This window comes from Gallus gallus, chromosome 1 (genome assembly GCF_016699485.2).
Source record: "Gallus gallus isolate bGalGal1 chromosome 1, bGalGal1.mat.broiler.GRCg7b, whole genome shotgun sequence".
Taxonomy (NCBI): domain Eukaryota; kingdom Metazoa; phylum Chordata; class Aves; order Galliformes; family Phasianidae; genus Gallus; species Gallus gallus.
This window is the reverse complement of record NC_052532.1, coordinates 63697947-63716189: the sequence shown is the minus strand read 5'-3', so window position 1 is coordinate 63716189 and position 18243 is coordinate 63697947.

Here is an 18243-nt window from a genome sequence, read left to right as displayed (position 1 = left end):
GAGTTGACTTTTCCATAAGACATCACAGAACTTCCACGCTGCACCACATTTCTTGCTTCCAGAGGAGTTCTAGCTGTATTAGATATAGATAATCAATCTGGCCCACAGAACAGAATGGAAGTGAGGTAGTAAACAGAAAATCCCTAGGGACACCACTGCAGCAAAACAAAGAATAATATGGAACTTGCTCATTACTAACTGGTTCTGGCCATATGAACAAATTAAGATTTTTTTTTTTCAGGTCAAACAAATGCCAAACTAAATAACTTGGTATTGAATTTTTTGATGTAAGCCAATATATATATATATATATATATAACCATCTGCAGAAATAATTTGATCCTATAGAAATTGTTCCTTTAAGGAGAGATTATTTTTATGAAAGAAAGTTGCCAACTAGTTGTATCCCTGGCTTTCAAATCTCAACTCTTTTAGGTCCAAAAACTAGAAGAGGAAGAGTCTTAATTTCCCATTCATCTGCTTGCATACCTCATATTGATAACTGAAGGCTGTAATTACTAAAACAAAAAACAATAGCAACAAAATTGCATGTTTGATCAATCTATCAGTAAAGTAAAAGAAAATTTAACTGAACTGAAACTGTGGAACCCACTTACAAAAAAAGTAGCCCTAGAACATTTCAAGTAATCTTTTAACCTGTCTTTTAATGTTGACAGTTGGTCTGGGTATTTCTAGAGATTTCCAAATTTTAGGTGGACTCCAAAACCTTATACCAAAACATAGAGGTAGGACGAAGTCAGCACTGACAAGAAAAAAAAAAAAACGTTAAGACCCAAAAATATCACAAAAACCTGCTAGTTTGATCTCTTGCATACCACCAGTTACAGAAATTAATTCATCTACCTTTACACTGCAGACAGCTTCTGCTCGAAAGCTGTATTACATGAGGTATACAAGCTTGGAGTAAAAGCTCTGGTCCACTTTTATCCTTGCTGTTTTAATTTCCATGACTAGAGAACTGTTTATGTATCTAATGTAGATATGTGTGGATTTAATTTCTTGCCACTGGTCTTGTAGTTCTTGTTGCTCTTATTTCAATATCACAAGTGTCTCTTCAAGAAGGAGTTTATATGCTGTAATCAAATATTCTTTGATCTTCCCTTTAAAGAGCTAATATTGCATTTTTAACATCTTTCAGTAAAGCAGTCTTTGTAGACCTTGTATAGTTAGAGAAGCTCTTCTCCATACTCCTTCCAGTTGTTTAATTCTGAAATAAGATACAGTACATGATTGTCTTGGTCTTGTTTAGTCATCCATAACTCTGAAAAAGGATTATGAAAGAGAATCAGTTATGGGCTAAGCCAGCAAGGTACTGGTGTAAATGACAACATCTGAAGACACAGGAGTACAGGGTTATCACTTGAGAGATCAACATCAAAGTTTCATTTTGCTTCCTTTCTCCTGTAAAGACTGATGATGGTAAGGTCGTGATTCAGACTCATAGTTTTGACATAAAGCACCTTGAAGTTTACTACTTTTGCTCTGACTTTCATCAAATGTCAGAGTCAGCACATATGTCTTCTCACAAAGTAAAAGTCAAATTACAGGTTTGAAGAAATTCCTGTGAACTGAGACCAGATAGTTCTGCTCAACTTTATCTTTATCCATGGCTGTGTAAATCTTTCTTTCTTGCAATTCTTCCTTCCTTCCTCATTACATTTGAGTCTTGAGTCACTGAGCAATTGTTTCAGACTCAGAATCTAAATTCTTTCTCATCTTTTTTCACTCTGATTGGTGTCATCTGTAATAAAATAAAATATATTTCCAAGAACTAAAACATGAAATCACACACTGAACTGAAAACAAAAGTTAAAGAGCATGTACAGTTTATATGTTCTGCCTAATACAGTTATTCTCAGGACGAACCAAGGAAAAATAATTTGCAAGACTTAAAAAAGACTCTAATAATGGTTGGTAACAGTATACATCTGAAACCTTTCACCTTCAGAATGGATTTGGTCCAGATTGAGAGCAATTTAAAATAAACATTGACTTCCGGATTCTTAGTGACCTGTGTAAAAATGAATTAATAATTCCAGATGCTTCCTATAGGGCTGAAATTGTCAGCACTATTGCCAAACTAAACAGCACCTTCACTGAAAGGTGTAAAACATTTTTTACTTAATTTCTCAATCAAGCACATAAAGTAGGCCACAGAATATCCAAAGAAACTGAAATCCTTCCAAGTCCATCCCACAATCCATCATTTAGTCTATACATGAATTTTCAAGTGACCCGTACAACCGTGCATCAGGACATGGGTTTGGATGGTAAGTCACCAGTTTGCTCAGGCTAGTCACAGTCTTAGGTTATTGGACTGACATAATCTGATGGTTCTGGCCTTCCCTGGAATAAATGGACAGATGGAAAAAACATTGATTTCCTTTCCTATAACAGAGCTGGACAATGCAGATAATGTCATAATTTGTTGTTGGCATAAACTAGCAACCAGTGGAAGAGAGGGTACTAATGGAGGGAAAGGATTTGTCTCCCAAAGGTAGATCTTAAGAGATAACAGGGACATGTCATGAACAAAATAAACATCAGCTCTTGTGAAAATCTATGTGAAAATTCTGATTTTACTAGAAGAGCTGTTCAGTTATAAAAAGCATAAAGTTTCAACACATACAAGCTATTTGTAGATAGCTAAAAATAAATTGTGTTCCAAAACACTGGAACTGGGCACTGGAACAAGCTCCCCAGGGCAACGGTCATCGCACCAAGCTGGCTGGAGTTCAAGAGTATTTGGGCCATGTTCTCAGACATAGGCATTGAATTTTGTGTAGTTCTGTGTGGAGTCAGGAGCTGGACTCAGTGGTCCTTGTGTGTTCCTTCCAACCCAGGAGAGTCTATGATTCCATGAAAATGACAATGAAAATGAAAATGAAAATGAATATGTCAAATCAACAGCTGTATTTTATAATTGGCTAAATTATTTAGAAGAGCTGTTACCAACAAACAACAAACAAGCTGATACCAACAACCCCACCCTTCCCCCTCCAGACAATTACCTGTATTCTTTGGCCTTATTTGAGATTTGTCCTATTCAGCTGAGACTGTGATGGGATGGTATGCAAACATACATACCACTTGCTTCCTTAGATCTCTTAATTCCAGTAGATCTGAAGAAATTTTTGTCAGCCAAGCCTACAGGAACTATCAAAGCAGCAATGGTAATGATTTCTAAGTTTTAGCATATTTTCAACATGACCATAGACAAATAACTTTCCTGTGTGTAAAATGGAGAAGGTGACTACATATTTAAAAAATTATATAAGGAAATAAACAAAATGTACTGACAAAGCTCTTTGACACCTTTTGTATAACATTGTATCACAAATGAAAGATATTACTAATTAAAGATATTTTATTAACTGGATATGTATTACATTATAGTCATCACATAGTAAGTAGTAGAGTCTTTGTATCTTTGGTTCCACAGTGCGGTTAATGACAGAAAGCTAGCAACTAGGCTGCTAGTGCACTATAACTTTCTCCAAAATAGGAATACCTAAAAGTGACTGAGAGCAGTGGCCAAGTGGCTTCCTCAGTATCAGAAGTGGTCCTCTTGCTTAGCAAGTATAGGAAGACAACAGTCCTGCTTCTCCACCGACTGGAGATTTCAGTTTAAGATGTCTGCAGTCTCTCAGTGAATTAAGCTATAAAGGAAGAGGAAGCACAACATTATATGCTGCTGTTTAAATTTTCAAACAATTGTCAAAATCACCACTGGCACCCTGAAAAAAGTGAATATGCCTCAGTCCTTTTCTATGCTGGCTAGGATCGATAGGATCTCAACCATGAATTAAGACAATAGGGTAGGGATCAGTTCTCCTAACTTCAGATGTCTTCTAGGTGCTTTGTCCATCTTTGCTGCTTAAGGTTCTTGTGACCATCTGAGGAAGAGCAAAAGATGCTTTCAGGCTCTGGACAAATAGCTGCCAAAAGTAGTCAGATTAAAGAAAAGTAGCCAGCAAGCTCAGATGAAAGTATTCACAGTGCAGCTATTTGAAGTCAGACTGGATGAATCTTGCAATCAAAAGCTGTGAGAGACTAGATCAGATTTGTTGAAAGTGATTCTTATAGTACCCTGACAGGTAGTTGTACACCTCTAGCAGCCTACAAACATCAAACCTACCCCATAGTACTAACTCCAGCCTGCAACTTTGGCATCTAAGGAAATCTATAAAAACAATTAGGCTTCCATTTTCAACATGCTTATGATGAGTAAGTAGATGAAACCATAGCAATTAGAAACTCAATTTTTTTTTTAAAAAAAGAAATGTTTCACATAGACCATGCATCTCTCTTTTTGATATATTTTTTTTCCCTGCAGGAATTAACTCATCTTGGACAAACCCTCCTTTCTACAAGTTCAGAGTTACTTTAATTTTTGAACTTCAAATGAAGTGCAAATAAAACACCAAACAAACTTCGATGTTGCACAATTGTCAGTGGGGCCTATTTTAATAGTTAATGACCTGGACACCTGTGACTATCTCAAGAAATAAAAAGAATTAATTTAAAAGGAATTATTGACATAATATAGCACATGATAGTCTGTTAATAAAAATGCATACTTCTAATTGAATGCTGGAACCTCGCCAGAAACTAAGCATAACTTCAAAAGCAACAGCTGGGAAAGCATCTTTTAGGTTTTAATTACAGTAGCTCATAAGCCACTTATCTTTTCAACTTTTTTCTTCAGAAAGCACTTCTGTTTCATAGAAGTGAGTTCAAAGGTATTTGCAACATGTAGTGTAAAGAACTAGCTCTGACAGTCAAACTTGCCTTGTAAATTTGGATTCTGGATTGAGACAACTATTCTCATCTTTGAAGTGAGTCCCATCTGAGCCTGATACAAGCTTTGGGCTTTGGGCTTGCTGCTCAGGATTTTTCTGTCTCCAGAAGCATGATAAGAATTTCTATCATATTTGGTCTTATCTATTACTTGTATGTTATTATTATCTTAGGGCTAACACTGAAATTGAAGCTTCATTTTGTAAGAATTTTACTATTCAAATACATGGTGAATGTATATAATCCTGGATGATTCAGTCATGAAACTGAAAAGGAACTATTTAAGGGTTTGGGAATGGTCATGGAGGCAGACCTGAGACTTGCAAAGTTATAAATTCTTTAGCTGAATGCAGAAGGATGTTATGCTTGTCTTTAGGAATAACATAAGAAAACATCCTTGACTAGGTACAGATTAAAATTTCAAATGAGTGAAAATGATTTGCTAGAGTGGTTACCATGCTTGTCATTTTTCAGGAACAAGCCCAGAGACGGTTAAGACTTATTTTATCTAACGTCTGAATGCATTTACTCTAAACTTCCTCTACCATTATATGAGACACAATCACAAAGAAAAAGTGAAAGGGTCACTGAAGGATTCCTCCCACCCTGACTCAGGTTTCTATAGCCCATCTCTGTTCACTGAGTAGAAATCCAGACCATTTCCTTAGACTAAGCACCCACATTTTAACTGGCAAAAATTGAAATTTCTAAATCTGTCTTTCAGTGTCTTCACATTTTTGCAAAAACTATCTCCCAAAATCTAGGAAATTATCTGTCTTTCATTTAAAAACAGAAACACATCCTTAAGACCATTTATTTTCCCCCTAATAAACAAGGGGAACACATCTCATTTAAAGCCACTCTGAGACAAAACCACAAGCTATAACAAGATTAAATAACAACCAGAAACAGATTTTTTGAAATATTTCTGAAAAAATCATGAATAAAATGTATCAGGAAATGTATATAAGGATGATCATTAAAGAAGGTTTTCTAGAACTCTGTGGATGGAGTGAGATCTTGTAATACATGCAGTGAGGCATAAAATATTATACATTACTTTTAAAAAAATCATTTCTTACACAGAGTATAGGAGTTAGCAAGTGTCATGGAAGAAGACTGAACCTGAAGAGCTCTGGAGTTCTGTTCAGTATCACAGAAATAGCATACATAGGAGCATCATAAGTTACTAAACTTGCTGGGATACTTTTTGGATGGTGTTATATAGAATAGGCTGGTAATTATATGAGCTATTAAATGGTATATATAAACAGTTAATAGAAAAGACATGCTTTTACCTTTTTTGAAAAATCATAATTCCTTTCAGCTACTTTGTAGCTTTTCAGAACGGCATTTAGACACAGGTAACAGAAAGGATGCAGGAAGACTTGTGCTCATCTTTTCACTTTGTGGATATACTTCAGGTCAGGTTTTATCAAGAGACCAAGAGAAAAAAAAACATTAGTGTGGTTTGTGTTAATGTGTCCTGTATTTCTAGAATGAACAGGGCCTCCAGGACAAAAGAAAACAGGTAGGAAAACAGTGGCTCTCACTTCTAAGATGTGTGTGAATCTGCCAAAAGTAATACAACAAACAAGAGCCTGAGCAACAGATTTGTGAAAAAAATACTTTTACTCTTGATTCCAGGCTCTGAGGAAGTGTCAGAACTGTACACTGATCCCCGAATCCTGCTATCCTCAACCAAAATGTTAGTAATTTGAATGATAGTTATATAACAGACAGTGGTAGTCAATAAGCCAAAAAACAAAAAAAAAGTCATACTTGAGAATAATCATATCCAACAACCAAAATACCAAAACTTCAGTCAGCACCGTTACAATCTAGGCAGTGAGTGACAAGTTTATCATAAACTTTGGGTTGCTGTGATCATGGTTGTGAAGTCTTATCTGAATAATTTTTACATATGTAGCTATAACATCTTTAATAAAGAGAGTCCAAGATGTTTCAAGAAACCTTACCTGCTGCATTTATAGCAAATTATATAAAAAAAGTAAACAAATAGCCTGAGATCCCACGCAAAGAGGATGACTGGAGTTTATTCATTGTAAATGAAGGTGAGGAGTAGGTCAGGAGGCATATAAATGAACTACCAGCCTTGCTTGACAGGCCAACACCTTTCAAGAATAAACTCTCTGCTCATTTCAAGGTACTTTTCTAGGTTTAGGGCCAGAAAACAGCCCAAATGCAGCTACTCTATCTGGAGCACACTTTACCTCCTTTCAGCTTTGTCATGTACCACTTGTTGTTTAATAGCTCTGGGTTTCGAAGTGCATATAACTTGGTGGTTAGGTTTTTAGGGGAATCAACAAAAACATTTTGGCACAAATAGCACCTGCAAAAACAATAAGATTTCCTTTCTAAGAGTTTGACCTTCTGCTTCACTGTAATTACAGGGACTAGGACAATCCTGAGGTAAACGACTGTGATCATAAAAATCTTGGGTTATAGATGCTAGTATACTCCAGTCTATCCTATGGTTACAGCAGACTAGGAATCAATTTTTAAACACTTATTTCACTTTGAAATGAAATTGTCCTCAATTTACTAACAAATCCATCTTTGATATGGGGATTCTGTCCTGAAGATAATCTTTTCTGTAATATGCAAATTTTGCTTTTTAAATTAAAATAAGCAATTAGTTTTGTGTACTTGTCCTCTTTTGTCACAAATATTTGAGGGAAGAGGGAGAAATTTCTAATGACATACGTCCATTTAGATGTCACATAGTTTTCTATGTCCACTAAATTAAGGCATAATGTGCTGTCACATCTTTAAGAATTTGGCATTTCTTCTGAATTCTATTTATGACAATTCTCAGAAGACATGCTGTGAAGTACTTTTGTCTGCTTTAGGACCAATTGCATGTGACAAATGCATTAGTTTTTTTTTAATATGAAAAGCGGACGTATAATTTAATGAAGTATGTCTTTATGCCATCAGCTGTTGTCTGCCATCACCTCTTTACAAATGCACTCAAAACGAGGTCACCCTCAGCTGCCTTGATGATCCACTTTTTTTTTTTTTTCCACATATGGACCAAAGCTAGCTTGAAATCAACAGACAGACTTCAAATGGGGTTTGAATGTAAAGCTAACAATCTCTAGAGTTCTTTCTGTCATCTCCTTTTCTTTCTCCTTTCCAGTAAATACCTATTTATGTTATTTGATAAATAATTTATTGAACAAAGCTGCAGAAGGTAGTGAAATACAGCAAAATGTTACCCTTCACATACTTTATTTGGTAATGGAAAATACTGTCAAGGAGTATATGTGAAGTACTGCATATGACCTGTGTTGTTGCATATCTGGCATATACAAATATAAGGAGTGAAAGAGTTTTGAGGTTATTTAGGTCTAAAAGTAGATCTCAGTTTCCAAGACTTAATAGTTCAGATTCAGTGAGCTTTGGGTTGAAATAATCACCACTCTCACCTACAATTTCAGCAGCCTCAGAAACAATATTAACATTCTGTTCAGTGGCTCTTAAAGTCAGTTCCTTCTATTAACATACATTGTCTCTCTTTTTTTCTAGTATTCTAGTTGAAATGGTAACAACGATTTTTCTTCACTGAAAAATTAAAGGACATATGTAACTACAGTAGCAATGTCATGAATATTACTCACAAACAGAACTAAACCTTTAGAAGACTCTAAAATGTGATTTTACCTACTGACGGCAACAGCAGGGGAAATTAAATTGCTCGTGAATGTCTTATTAGAGCAATCTCTTTCTGACACTTATCTTACATCTCACTTTTATATCTATAGTGTGTTTTTCAAATTAACATAGGGGGTTACCAGAAAAAAAAATTAAGAAAGAATCACTTTGATGCTTTCAAGAAAAAGATACTACATGTGAAATTAAAAAAATAAAAATTAAAATTAAAAAATAGAAGAGAGAGAGAACTCTGGAACTGCAATATGAGCTACATATCTCTTTTGCCTAAAACCTAGGGAGTTGACCCTACTGCAGACTGCATGAAGGTTGCTGTTTCAAAACCTTACCTATACTTTCCTTTCTTTCAATTCTGTTTTCAGAGTGTTTTTTTTTTCCTAAGGATTTCCATCTTGTGTGTTTTTTCTCTTTTTACTATGAATGTCTATATTGAAAGGCAATAAAGCAGCAGAAAGAGCAGTGAAGTGTGGGGTTTTGGTTTCTTGTTTTTGTTTATTTCTAAAGGATGAAATCAAATAATTTTTCTTCCTGTCAGTTGAAGTTATGCAATTTGCCAAAGAACTCTGTGCCACTGCAATGCTGCCATGTTATTTATATATGTCTTCTAGTCCAAAGAATAACTGATATGTGAAGCTCAGAGAGCTCGCCTTATAGACTGTATGAATTGACATGACTATTTATTTCCCTTGCCTAGATTATCTCCCTCTTCTTTCCACATTTAGGGCAACAGTCAAGCTTTTCTTCTTCATTTTGAGGTTTTTGACACATGGGTGTATGCCCACATTCTGTCCTATATAAGGACAACAGTGATTAAGGATTACTACATGGTATGACTGCACAGACAGAGCTTTGCACAATAACGTAACAACTAGAGACAAAAAGTAGAATGCAGAAGATCTGAGAGGTCCCCAGTTTAATTGAATCCCCAGAGGCTCTTTGTGACCTTCTAAAAATTTTACGGGCTAAGTTATCTCCTAAGATCAATTATAATAACAGTTTAATACCTGCTTAGGAGGACTAGCTTGAACTGGCAGGAGCGCAGACTTGGCCATCTAATAGGTCATAAGCTTGAACTGGTAGCAGCATGGACTTGCTCATCTAATAGATCATATATACCTGTTATGATATTGAAATTCCCTTTCATTTTTGTCTTAAACAGAAGCTAAAAGCTTTGTCACTGCAAAGACAGCCTGGTAAGGGGGACATCTCTGGATCTTTAACTCACAAACAAATGCAGAATGACAGATCTATGTTCTGAAGGAATACTGGAGAGGCATTACAGATTGCTTTAATTTTTTTTTTTTCAAATTAACAGTAGTTTGAAAATTAAGATTCAAAGAATATTACAGAACTGTTTCTAGAAGTTGCCTAGAGTCCCCAGTGATTCCCATGCTAAAACTCCTAATTTATTACAAGCAGAATTTGGCATGATTTTTAGGATCAGGAATTTCCTTTGCTGTTAATGAGAAGTATGTTAATGATTATAACACATTGATATATGTTATATAATAAAGAATTTATAATATCAGTATATTTCACTGGGATATATAAATTTAAGTAAAAATTATGTTGAATATTATTGAACTATTTTGTTTCAAAGTTTATATTGAAACTTTTCTGTTGAAAAGTAAATTTGGGGAAAAGTTGAAATATTATGTTGACAAAAATTTAAAATGTAAATATTATGTCTTGATATGAAATTAAACCAAACTTTGCAACACCAGAATTTTCTCAGGGAATGGAAATTCACTCATTTCCAGTGGTGACACTATTACAACCAACAGAACAAAGATCTATTTGACAATGATTGTGTTGTCTTTTTTTTTTTTTTTTTTTTTTGTGTGTGTGATTATGATTATCTTAGGATCAAAGTGCTATCTGAAAATCAGAATAAAGCACTTTATGTAATGTATTAAATGACAGTAATGTTTTCCCCTTTACGTTGCTGAAGAAGCTCTATTGTTCTTCTCCTTTTAATATCAGTGCATTGCTCTTTTGAGCTTTTCTTTGTTAATAAAATGTTTAAAAGCATAATCAATCTTTCTAGTTTTTTTTCTCTGGAACTAAAAATTTGTTTCCCACTTTTGCAGTCATTTGCAGGTCTACACAGTCTCAGAACATTTTAAAGTCTCTTCCTGCAGCAAATTCTCTTCTACATTAAGACTTCGTCACCATCAATTCAAAACTTTTAACCACCACAAGCAAGGCATATTCATGTTGATTTGATGCACAAAAACAAAATAACTTTCTTGATTTCCAAAACATTTTTTCCCATTGTCTTCTTTCACTGAGGTCTATCAAATAGCTCTCCTAAGCTTAAGAATGCATCTCTATATTACAATCAATTACTGCTGACATAAACAGTTCCTCCACAGGCACAGCAATCCATGCTTTCAGAGCATGATTTGTTTCCATATTATATGCTTTTAGTTAGCAATGTATGGGTTTCTAGTTTCATTTTCTTGGTCTTTTTATTCTGTCTCCATTATACATGGCAATAAGAGTGGCCAAATACTGGAAGAGATGATTTCCATGTGATGTTTTCCTGATCAGTCCGGTTACTCAGGAGCAAGCAGCTTGGCTTTGTCTGCAGTGTATTCTGTTGTTGTTTTCCTCTCAGGTCCTTTGCTCCTAGTATCTCTTACACTTTCTGTCTCCCATTGTCTTGACTTATTCCTCTCAGTGTAGTTTTTCACCTTTGATAAAGGGTAATTTGGAAAGGTGGAAAAGGAATGCTAATGTCTATCCTGCCTACTAGATATCTGATAATCATTGATACTGAATTAAAAGTTATTCTGCCTTTTATTTTTTTTAGGGCATACTGACTAGCCGTTGCTGGTGTAGTTATGTCCCAATTGTCCTATTTACTCCTCAGCCACAGTTTATTGGCTTTTTTTCAGAGCTGGCAAAACAAAATGTGTGCCTATGCCTTAGCTAATAAAATTCAAACCACAGATAAAATGAATTCATACTTACACTTAGGACAGTTTATTGGAACACTTGAGTTGTACGTAAATGTCATCTATTTTTGCTGCTCTTGAGAAAGAGGCAAAAATTATCAGTAATAGGTTTGTTTCAAACAGTTGGGTAATATATTAAACCATTAAACCTACAAACATTCATTCAAAAACAGTTAATCAAAACTCTTCAGTAGAGTTAGCTCGATGTTTCTGCTGCTGACTTAGCTAAGGTAACATGAATCATGACCGTGCTACAAGCTGTGGTCATTGCATTGCTAGAGACAATATTATAAAAATCAAAACAAAACCAATAATCAAAATTATTTTTTGGATTTCCCCTCAAAGCTGGTATCTATGAATATTCCTTAGTGTTCCCCAAAGCCAACAGTATTCATTCTGTCTTAAAAAAATTAGCAGCCTCATTAGAGATTTGCAGTATCTCTAGAAGTAAGTAAAACTCTTTCCCTGATTCATTTCTGACAAAATGCTCATCACTTCTTTCTATCACTCAGCTATTTGGAGTCCTTAGATTAGTACACATTATTCCAATAGATTCAGTGTGGTTCAATTGTTGTGAATAGGTCTGTATTTTTACATCTGAAGAAAAAGCAATCTCTCCTCAACTAGCACTTTATGAAAATCAGCTTACATAAAAGAAAATCTTCCTGTATGTGGGGGATTTGAGGAATCCCAAGTATTGTTCCTATGCCTAGATCCAAACAAGGGTCTTTTTGCCTTTTTAAAATCAAAAATAGTTTCATGCTTGGCTCATTACAGTGAAACCACTGCAGATTAAACCTCTCTGTCAATTACAAGCAGCTGAACATCCTTTAGCAGCAAACAGAATGACAAAAAGCTACACCATAATGAGTAATGGCTAAGGCCAATTGCTGTTTAATTATGTAGATGACTTAACATCCTTTCATTGATATTATCTGTATGACTCAGGATGAAAGTTATCATGCACTGCTTTGTTACAGCTCTGAGAGTATATGACAGCAGAAGAAAAAAAGGAAGTCTTTACCAAATAGAAATGGCTATAACCAGCAAAATGCATCGCCTCAGTGATATGTCACACTTCACTATACACCTACAACAGATAGAAGCTTCAAAATATTGTGCAAAATGAAATTCACGCTTGAAGAAGCTTGAAAGAGAGAGCAACAACTGCCGCACTGAGAGCCTATGTCCTGAGCAGTTCCCATGAAGATGTCTAGTCCTTGAATTTTATAAGTGGGAGATAACAAGGAGCGTGAAGTTAGTCATAGCACAAGAGATATTTCAGATGGGAAGGACCTGTTAGGTCATCTGTCCATCCCTCTGCCTAGGCAGGATTATACTTTGCAGTATCTTCTCAAAAAGATTGCACAGAACAATTTCACTTGAGCAGAGGAATGGAGTAAAGGACATAATAGATCTTTTCCATCTCTAACTTCTGCAAGTCAAGAGGTCCAATCTGTAGTTGGTGTGAGGTAGCTGTGGGCTCAAATACTGCGAGTACTGTAAGAAAATAAATGTGGAAGAAAAATCTATCCTTGGATCAAATCATGCAAGTGCATGCAAAATGTGATGAACAATGTTAGCAAGCACAGAAATTATCCCATAAAAGATATTTTCAATTCAGTCATAATGAATGACTTATTTTTCTGCAGGCTCAGTGCTTTAGCCATGAAAACTTGCATATACATACCACATCATTTAGATAGGTAAATCTATACCTATATGAAAATATGAACTATGTCTGTTCCACAAATATTGATGGGATATCGCACCCATAATTATCTAAGCTTCCATTTTGAGACTGTAAAAGCTGATACTATTATAGAAAACATTCCCTTACATATTTATATTATGGAGATTACAAGATTTATTGACAATTGCTATTTTTCTTGAATTAAAGGGAAAGAGCAGCACCTGAGAGCTTATGAGGTCAATACTAGAGTAAAGACAGTAATACATATCTTTTCCAAGCACATCCCAAGTGACAATTTCAGAATACAGAGACAAAAGCAAGCAGTTACTAAAAATCTCTGTGACAAGAACAAAGGAGGAAGTGATGCTTTTGAAAAGACAATGATGAAAAGCCTTCTAGGAAACAATAAATTGTATTTAAGGCTAAGAACATAGTGGATCTCACTGATTAAACATAATATAAATATATTCATTTACAGAATTTGAACAAAAAATACTCAACAATTAAAGAAAACAGTACATAAAACAGGTAAGCTGTTGGCTGGACTGATCTTAAAATGAGTTGGTTTTCCAAGCCAAAGTTTTTTTGAAATGAGAAATATAAATCTGCCTCAATTTCCTGTTATTCCACATCATTAGGTAAATTTTTGATCACTATGATATAACTGGATATAAAAGAGAACTAAGAGAATTTAAAAAGACCATAAAGATAATAATGAAAGGCTAAATCTGAAATTAAAATAGAAAATGCCAGAATGTCGAATATAGTGTTCCCCATTATGCTACTGATAGCATGAAGGAAAATAGTTGGCAACTGATAACCTCTGCAGATAAAATATTACCGTTAAAACTGATGTACTAATGTATGGGTTATTAGTAGATCAAATAGAAAAATCATCATTTGTAACTTTTAGATCATACTGCTTTATGCACAAAGCATGGGAGGAGCTCAGCAGTGATCTGTCTGAGGGAACAGAATACTTTTTTAATTAGCACTTACCAAAGAGCAGCCATGCTGCTCTCTTTTGTTTTGAAGGTGGGGTACTAAGTTGATTGAACCTGCATACAGAGCTTTATTTCTTATAAATTCTTTACAGAGGAAACTTCACGTCTGCATGTTCATGGTAGAGAACACCTGAGAAGGTATGTTCTTTGAAGATAATTATGTATGAGGTCTGATCCAAAAGAAAGGCTTCCTACTTTATGAGGGTTGCTCTGAAAATAATGCCTCCTATTTTAGTATGTTTGTCCATGACATCAGAGGCAGATGTTAGTGGTATGGCAGTAGAGGTTAAGCCTTCCCACCAATGTTCCATTACATTTTATTGCTGTGTGACAGATGGCAGCAGAAGAGCAGTCTGACAAAATGATGTCTGACATGGAAGTAAGTTTGAAACAGGTTTGTAACTGAATTTGTAACTGAAAAAATTATACCCATTGACATTTGTTGATGCTTGCTGAACACTGATAGAGACCAAACAGTGCAAGTGCAGTGAGGTGGTGAGTGGTGTGTTTCAGCAGTGGTGACAGTGACATGAAAGACACATCACATTCTGGACAACCATGCAGGCTCTCATGAGCGTGGCATACAGGCTCTTGTTCACTGATGGTGAAAGTGCATAGCTAGCGGTGGTGACTCTGTTGAAAAAGCGTGTTTTGTAGCTGAGAATTTGTTCTATCAAATAGTGTTATTGTGTCCTTTGTGTCTGTTGTAGTTTCTAGGGAAGTAAATAGAAGGCCTATGAATAACAATTAATGACTGATAGCTTTTGAAATATTCAGATACTGAGTTTAGAAAAGGAACCTCATTTTGAAAAATCACTCAGCCAATGTGAAGAAATTGTGACAAAAGGTAAACCCTTAAATCATTTCTCACTTTAAAGATCAAGAGAACAGCTAGAAATTGAGAAGAGGACCAGTTCTCTCAGCCTTGAGGCACAAATATAGAAGAAAACTAAATCTGACTAAATCATATCAAATTATGCATGTCTTGAAATACTCGTCAAGTAGCATCAGGAATAACTTTCCACAACCAGTTAACATAGATTAGGAGGTATACAAATCACTTTCTACCACAGTAGTTATGAAAGAAATGGTTTTGATACTTCCAGTTTCATACTGGTCTTTCTGTTCTGAAGGTCAAAGAGAGGCAGCGAAGTTCCTCAAAGCCTCAAGGTCAGTTCAGCCTTTTAACCACTACTGATTTTTCATTTGGCTCACATCTGAATATCCATGTGCACTGCAGGAAAAGATTCAGTGTTTCTTTATCCTAGCACCAGTGGGAAGGCAACTTAGTTAGGTGAACAGTAATCTACTGTAAGCCAGTGATTTTGTTTGTGACTTAAGACAAGACACTTTATATCTCCCTGCCTGTATATATATCTCTCCTGAGGCTCCAGAAGAAAAAGAGAGTCTAGCTCTTGTGGAAGAAAGTACAACAACAACTTTATCAAAGACATAGACAGTGGGATCAAATGTATCCTCAGCAAGTTTGCTGTTGACATCAAGCTGAGTGGTACAGAATCATAGAATCAAAGAATCACAGAATCAGAAGGTTGGAAAGGACCTACAAGATCATCTAGTCTAACTGTCCAACCATCACCATTACTACCACAAGCCACTAAACCATATCTTGTAACTCCTCATCCAGACGCCTCTTGAACACAGCCAGGGACAGCAACTCCACCACCTCCCTGGGCAGCCATTCCAGCGCCTGACCACTCTCTGAGAGAAAAAGTTTTTCCTGATGTCTAATCTAAATCTCCCCTGGCACAACTTGTGGCCATTTCCTCAGGTCCTGTTTGTTGCCTGGGAGAAGAGGCCAAGCCCCTCCTCATCACAGCCTCCCTTCAGGAAGTTGTAGAGTGCAATGAGGTCTCCCCTGAGCCTCCTCTTCTCCAGACTGAACAATCCCCGCTCCCTCAGCTGCTCCTCAGAAGACCTGTGCTCCAGACCCCTCACCAGTTTCGTTGCCCTTCTTTGGACATGTTCCAAGGCCTCAATGTCTTTCTTGTAGTGAGGGGCCCAAAACTGAACACAGTACTCAAGGTGCGGCCTCACCAGTGCTTTGTACAGAGGGATGATTACCTCCCTGCTCCTGCTGGCCACACTATTTCTAATGCAGGCCAGGATGGCTTTGGTCCTCTTGGCCACCTGGGCACACTGTTGGCTCATATACAGCCGAGCATCAGCCAACACCCCCAGGTCCCTTTCTTCTTCACAGTCATCCAGCCACTCAGCCCCAGGCCCATAGTGCTGCATGGGGTTATTGTGGCCAAAGTGCAGGACCCATCACTTGGCCTTGTTGAACCTCATCCCATTGACCTCAGCCCAGTGAGCCAGCTCATCTAGATCCCTCTGAAGGTCCTCTACAGGTGACACAGTAAAAGGAAGGGATCTAAACAGGCTTGAAAATTGGGCCTGTGTGAGTCTAATCAGATTCATCAAGGCCAAATTTGAGGTGGTATACTTAGGTTGAGGCAGTCCCAGACAGGCACACAAATTGGGAGAACAACTAATTGAGAGCAGCACTGCCAAGAAGGACTTGGGAGTACTGGTGGATGAAATGACTGATGCAAGCCAATAGTGTGTGCTTGCAGACCAGAAGGCCAACTGTACCCTTGGCTGCATCAAAAGAGGGGTGGCCAGCAGGGTGAGGGAGGTGACTGTCTCTCTTTATTCTGCCCTTGTGAGGCCTCATCAGGAGTACTGCATCCAAGTCTTGGGCAGCCAGTACAAGAAGGATGCAGAGTTGCTGATTCAGAGGAAGGCCACAAAGATGATCAGAGAGCTGGAGCACCTCTCCTACAAAGAAAAGCCGAAGGAGCTGGGCTTGATTCATCTTGGAGAAGAGAAAGCTCGAGGGAGACTTCCAGTACTTGAGCTTATAATCAGAAGTAAGACTGAATTTTTACACAATCCAATAGTGACAGGATGAGGTAGAATGGTTTTAAACTGAAGCAGGGGGAGATTAGATTAGATGTTAGGGGTAATATTTTTACTGAGGGAGTGGTGAGGTGTTGGAACAGGTTTCCCAGGAAAGTTGTGGATGCCTCGTCCCTGGAGGCGTTCAAGGCCAGGTTGGATGGAACCCTGGACAGCCTGATCTAGTAGGTGGCAACCCTGCCCACTGCATGGGATTGGAACTAGATAATCTCTAAAATCCTTTCCAACCCAATTCATTCTATGATGCTCACATAATATATATTTGTTTATATTATTGTCATAAGAAGAGAAGTGATGACTCAGTTGTTCCAAGCATTATATCTACACAGAAGAAAAAGATAATCTATGCATGCTAAGTTTATTGTTCAAACAAACAGTGATATCAAATAAATTAGTTTCATAATTATTTGTCACATCAAGTGCTTTACTCTGAGCTTGTGTGAATATGAACACAAGCGCATATATCAGCTCCATGTTGAAAAATACAGTTGCTTTCTGCTATCCCAAAGTCATGGAAAACTGAAATTTTCTATTATTTCAGAATAAGCAGCAGAAGCTATAATAAGAAAGGTAAGAGGTTGTCTTAAGGAGTATGTAGTGGTTCATAGAGATCTCACTTAGGTAATTTCACAGAACATTTTACAAGGTCAGAATTACACAAACTTCAGTACCAGCTCTAATGTTTATGAATTGGAGACTATAAGCAGAGTATAGTAGGGATATTTTTGGCTCAGTTCTGATAGGGCATTCATAACTTCATAATTACAAGTATGTAGTAAGAAAGAAAAGACATTCTTAAGAAGTATGCTAAATACGTTTTACTTCTTACCATTCTTAAAGAACATGCTGATTGTCAGACTGAATACTTTGATCAACTTTCAGCCTTAAGCCAACCCTGAGTCTATAAATGAGACTTCTCATTTTGCTTATGCAAAATTTTCAGCAACGTGTTTTCAGCACCAGTGTCCCGATTTCAGCTGAGACAATGTTTTAGTTGTTGCTGAGTGATGGGAGTACTCAAGCCATTCAGCAAGGAAGAGCCAGTGCCTTTATGGCTTGGCAGCAAGAGCCAGGACAGCTGCTCTGTTAGGCAAGAGGTTATTCATGTAACATCATGCAGAAAACAATA